This window comes from Oncorhynchus keta, chromosome 34 (genome assembly GCF_023373465.1).
Source record: "Oncorhynchus keta strain PuntledgeMale-10-30-2019 chromosome 34, Oket_V2, whole genome shotgun sequence".
NCBI lineage: Eukaryota > Metazoa > Chordata > Actinopteri > Salmoniformes > Salmonidae > Oncorhynchus > Oncorhynchus keta.
In genome coordinates this window covers 17,338,044-17,344,145 of record NC_068454.1, presented here as the reverse complement: position 1 = coordinate 17,344,145, position 6,102 = coordinate 17,338,044, and the positions used below count along the sequence as shown (strand labels likewise).

General features: G+C 44.3%; 1 protein-coding gene across 1 annotated transcript in view; it reads left to right on the top strand.

The window, feature by feature from the left end:
- The window catches only part of LOC118366619 (unconventional myosin-XVI-like), a 332,663-nt gene that overhangs the window by 267,578 nt on the left and 58,983 nt on the right, over positions 1–6,102 (top strand). The window lies entirely within an intron of this gene.

The window sequence follows — 6,102 nt, the reverse complement described above, 5'->3', positions numbered from 1 at the left end:
AGTTGTGAGATGTTTTGGTATAAATCCAATTTAGCTTTTACTCTAGACATTGTGCTTGTTAAGGAAGTTTTGAACTCTTACATTTATAATACTACAGAAAACCTTCCCCAGGTTACTGTTCACACAAATGCCTCTGTAATTGTTAGGGTCAAATTTGTCTGCGTCCTTAAAGATTGGGGTTATGAGTCCTTGATTCCAGATGTCAGGGAAATAACCTACAATCAGGTTGTCCATATGTCAACATTTTGTATTGCTAATTCCTCTTGTTTAGATGTTTTAGTTTTTTTATACATCTGTCTCTCACTCTCACTCTCTCTCCCTCTCTCCCTCTTTCCCTCTCCCTCTCTCCCCCTCTCTGTCTCTGGTTCTGTCTCGCTCACTCTCCCTCTCGGTCTCTCTCTCTCTCTCTTTCTGTCTCTTTCTGTCTCTCTTTCCCTCTGCCTCTCTGTTTCTCCCTCTCCCTTTCCCTCACTCTCTCGCTCTCTTTCCCTCTCTCTCTCTCTCTCTCTCTCTCTCTGTCCCTCTCTCTCTCTCTCAATTCAATTCAATTCAATTCAAGGGCTTTATTGGCATGGGAAACATGTGTTAACATTGCCAAAGCAAGTGAGGTAGACAACATACAAAGTGAATATATAAAGTGAAAAACAACAAAAATTAACAGTAAACATTACACATACAACAGTTTCAAAACAGTAAAGACATTACAAATGTCATATTATATATATATATATATATATATATATATACATATATACATATATATATATATATATATACATATATATATATATATATATATATATATATATATATATATATATATATACATATATACATACATACACATACACAATGTACAAATAATTAAAGGACACAAGATAAAATAAATAAGCATAAATATGGGTTGTATTTACAATGGTGTTTGTTCTTCACTGGTTGCCCTTTTCTCGTGGCAACAGGTCACAAATCTTGCTGCTGTGATGGCACACTGTGGAATTTCACCCAGTAGGTATGGGAGTTTTTCAAAATTGGATATGTTTTCGAATTCTTTGTGGATCTGTGTGATCTGGGGAAATATGTCTCTCTAATATGGTCATACATTGGGCAGGAGGTTAGGAAGTGCAGCTCAGTTTCCACCTCATTTTGTGGGCAGTGAGCACATAGCCTGTCTTCTCTTGAGAGCCATGTCTGCCTACGGCGGCCTTTCTCAATAGCAAGGCTATGCTCACTGAGTCTGTACATAGTCAAAGCTTTCCTTAATTTTGGGTCAGTCACAGTGGTCAGGTATTCTGCCGCTGTGTACTCTCTGTGTAGGGCCAAATAGCATTCTAGTTTGCTCTGTTTTTTTGTTAATTCTTTCCAATGTGTTAAGTAATTATCTTTTTGTTTTCTCATGATTTGGTTGGGTCTAATTGTGCTGTTGTCCTGGGGCTCTGTAGGGTGTGTTTGTGTTTGTGAACAGAGCCCCAGGACCAGTTTGCTTAGGGGACTCTTCTCCAGGTTCATCTCTCTGTTTGTGATGGCTTTGTTATGGAAGGTTTGTGAATCGCTTCCTTTTAGGTGGTTGTAGAATTTAATGGCTCTTTTCTGGATTTTGATAATTAGTGGGTATCGGCCTAATTCTGCTCTGCATGCATTATTTGGTGTTTTACGTTGTACACGGAGGATATTTTTGCAGAATTCTGCGTGCAGAGTCTCAATTTGGTGTTTGTCCCATTTTGTGAAGTCTTGGTTGGTGAGCGGACCCCAGACCTCACAACCATAAAGGGCAATGGGCTCTATGACTGATTCAAGTATTTTTAGCCAAATCCTAATTGGTATGTTGAAATTTATGTTTCTTTTGATGGCATAGAATGCCCTTCTTGCCTTGTCTCTCAGATCGTTCACACCTTTGTGGAAGTTACCTGTGGCGCTGATGTTTAGGCCAAGGTATGTATAGTTTTTTGTGTGCTCTAGGGCAACAGTGTCGAGATGGAATTTGTATTTGTGGTCCTGGTGACTCGACCTTTTTGGAACACCATTATTTTGGTCTTACTGAGATTTACTGTCAGGGCCCAGGTCTGACAGAATCTGTGCATAAGATCTAGGTGCTGCTGTAGGCCCTCCTTGGTTGGTGACAGAAGCACCAGATCATCAGCAAACAGCAGACATTTGACTTCGGATTCTAGCAGGGGAGGCCGGGTGCTGCAGACTTTTCTAGTGCCCGCGCCAGTTCGTTGATATATATGTTGAAGAGGGTGGGGCTTAAGCTGCATCCCTGTCTAACCCCACGACCCTGTGTGAAGAAATGTGTGTGTTTTTTGCCAATTTTAACCGCACACTTGTTGTTTGTGTACATGGATTTTATAATGTCATATGTTTTACCCCAACACCACTTTCCATCAGTTTGTATAGCAGACCCTCATGCCAAATTGAGTCGAAGGCTTTTTTGAAATCAACAAAGCATGAGAAGACTTTGCCTTTGTTTTGGTTTGTTTGGTTGTCAATTAAGGTGTGCAGGGTGAATACATGGTCTGTTGTACGGTAATTTGGTAAAAGCCAATTTGACATTTGCTCAGTACATTGTTTTCATTGAGGAAATGTACGAGTCTGCTGTTAATAATAATGCAGAGGATTTTCCCAAGGTTACTGTTGACACATATTCCACGGTAGTTATTGGGGTCAAATTTGTCTCCACTTTTGTGGATTGGGGTGATCAGTCCTTGGTTCCAAATATTGGGGAAGATGCCAGAGCTAAGTATGATGTTAAAGAGTTTTAGTATAGCCAGTTGGAATTTGTTGTCTGTATATTTGATCATTTCATTGAGGATACCATCGACACCACAGGCCTTTTTGGGTTGGAGGGTTTTTATTTTGTCCTGTAACTCATTCAATGTAATTGGAGAATCCAGTGGGTTCTGGTAGTCTTTAATAGTTGATTCTAAGATCTGTAGTTGATCATGTATATGTTTTTGCTCTTTGTTCTTTGTTATAGAACCAAAAAGATTGGAGAAGTGGTTTACCCAGACATCTCCATTTTGGATAGATAATTCTTCGTGTTGTTGTTTGTTTAGTGTTTTCCAATTTTCCCAGAAGTGGTTAGAGTCTATGGATTCTTCAATTGCATTGAGCTGATTTCTGACATGCTGTTCCTTCTTTTCCGTAGTGTGTTTCTGTATTGTTTTAGTGATTCACCATAGTGAAGGCGTAGACTCAGGTTTTCCGGGTCTCTATGTTTTTGGTTGGACAGGTTTCTCAATTTCTTTCTTAGATTTTTGCATTCCTCATCAAACCATTTGTCATTATTGTTAATTTTCTTCGGTTTTCTATTTGAGATTTTTAGATTTGATAGGGAAGCTGAGAGGTCAAATATACTGTTAAGATTTTCTACTGCCAAGTTTACACCTTCACTATTACAGTGGAACGTTTTACCCAGGAAATTGTCTAAAAGGGATTGAATTTGTTGTTGCCTAATTGTTTTTTGGTAGGTTTCCAAACTGCATTCCTTCCACCTATAGCATTTCTTAATGTTACTCAGTTCCTTTGGCTTTGATGCCTCGTGGTTGAGTATTGCTCTGTTTAAGTAGACTGTGATTTTGCTGTGGTCTGATAGGGGTGTTAGTGGACTGACTGTGAACGCTCTGAGAGATTCTGGGTTGAGGTCAGTGATAAAGTAGTCTACAGTACTACTGCCAAGAGATGAGCTATAGGTGTATCTACCATAGGAGTCCCCTCGAAGCCTACCGTTGACTATGTACATACCCAGCGTGCGACAGAGCTGCAGGAGTTGTGACCCGTTTTTGTTGGTTATGTTGTCATAGTTGTGCCTAGGGGGCATATGTGGGAGGGGATGCTGTCACCTCCAGGCAGATGTTTGTCCCCCTGTGTGCTGAGGGTGTCAGGTTCTTGTCCGGTTCTGGCATTTAGGTCGCCACAGACTAGTACATGTCCCTGGGCCTGGAAATGATTGATTTCGCCCTCCAGGATGGAGAAGCTGTCTTCATTAAAATATGGGGATTCTAGTGGGGGATATAGGTAGCACACAGGAGGACATTTTTCTCTGTTAGGATAATTTCCTTTTGAATTTCTAGCCAAATGTAGAATGTTCCTGTTTTGATTAATTTAATGGAGTGAGTTAGGTCTGCTCTATACCAAATTAGCATACCCCTGAGTCCCTTCCCTGTTTCACACCTGGTAGTTTGGTGGATGGGACTACCAGCTCTCTGTAACCTAGAGGGCAACCAGTGGGTCCGTCTCCTCTATACCAGGTTTCTTGCAGGATGACAATGTCTGTGTTACCGATTTCTTTGGTGAAGTCCGGGTTTCTGCTCTTTAGGCCAAAGGCAGATGACCTCAGGCCTTGGATATTCCAGGATGATATAGTGAAGGCTTTTTGTTCCATAGAATGTCCAATGTTGTTGGTCGTGTGGTTTGGCCTCAGGCCAGTAAGTGTGAGCAGAGCCTGCTGAGCATCTGGTACATGCTATTAGCTTGGGCGAGTGTGAGAGTGGGGGTTGGGACTGTTTGCCCGCTCACTACCTGGGCGTATGTGTGGCTTCCATGTTGAGGCCCTCTTTGCGGGGGTGGGGTGCATGGGGTGGGCAGGAGTGGCATAGGTCTGATCTGAGGGGGCCTAAATGGGGTGTGGGCATGGTTGACGTGGGGGTGTTGATTGGTTGGGGTGGGGGTGTGGATGTGTCTGGGTGTACTGTGGTCTGGATGTAATTCCTCTTGGCGTGGGTCCTCTATGTGTAGGTCCAGGGGGTCCTGCAGGTCTGGGAGGGTGTCTCGCTGGTCTGGGTGGAGAGTCTATTGATCTGTTGCTCCTGTGTGAAGTGTTGGGGATACGTTTGAGAGCGATGTCCTTTAGGGTCCTGGCAAAGGTGGGCACTGCTGCCTTGTAGAGGTGGACCTGGTCATAGAGGCTGTTCAAGTCCAGGGTGGAGTGGTGGGCCAGGAAAACATTTGGTTTTGAGGCACAGTCACGGGAAATACTTGCGTTTACCCGCTGTATTGTGGCAGGGTGGAAGTCTTTTCGTGGTAGCAGGGTGGAGATAACCACTTGTGCGTTGGGGAAAGTAGAAGAAGCCTTTTCAATCACTCCCTTCAGTGCTGTTGCCACCCTTTCCTGCTGTGCTCTCAGGTCGTTTGTGCCTGTGTGTATTATTATGTGGCTGGGTGAACCTAGTTTGGCCTCAGACAGAAGGTCTAGGGCGCGCTGGGTGTTTGGACACCAGAGTTTAGACACACTATGTTTGGGAAAAAGTTTTTTTCTTCTATATATTTCCATTTGAGTCCATAAGTAGTACAATCTGTGTCTTGTGTTTGTCCTCAGTGGGTGTGAGGGGGTTGTCAGAAGGGCTATCAGGGTGGCTGACAGGGGGGGTGCTCGGAGGGGGTGAGAGCCGCTGGGCTTGTGGTTCTTCATTTGTCTGTTCTGCTGTGGTGTCGACTCTATGGTCAGGGTCTGGTGTGGACTGTTCTGCTGTGGTGTCGAAACTTTTGTCAGGTGCTGGGGTGGGCTGTTCTGCTGGCTTCTCTGTGGGGGTGGCCACCTCTCTAGTGGGTTGTTCTCTGTCACACGCCGTCCCCCTCAACCTCTCCTCCGTCCCCCTCAACCTCTCCTCCGTCCCCTCACCCTCTCCTCCATCCCCCTCAACCTCTCCTCCACCAGCAGTCCGATCCTCTCCTCTAATGCTCTGTTCTTCTCCTGATTCTGCTCTTTCTCCTGTTGAAGTTGTCTCACCACAGTCCAGAGTGCAGATATGTCTCTGTCCACCTCCAGCTCTCCGGGTCTGGTTAAGGGGGTGTTGTTGTGCTGGACTGTTGTCTGGGTCTGTGCTGACTGAAGTGTAATCACCTGCTGTTCCAGCTCCACCTGTCTTACCTCCAGCTGGGTGAATTTGTCCTTCATTTCAATGAGGGAGTGGTAGTCCGTGCTGGGAGGTTGACTCTCCGCTGGGGGTTGCTCGTCTGTGGTGTTACATAATGAAGAGCTCTGGTTTGACCCGCTCGGGGTGGGGGTATCTTTATCAAGGGAGAGCTTCTCCTGTTGGGCTAATTCTTTGATTAGGTGAAAGTCCAGCTGAAGCTGTTTGTGGTTACTTTGTACGATCACTGTTC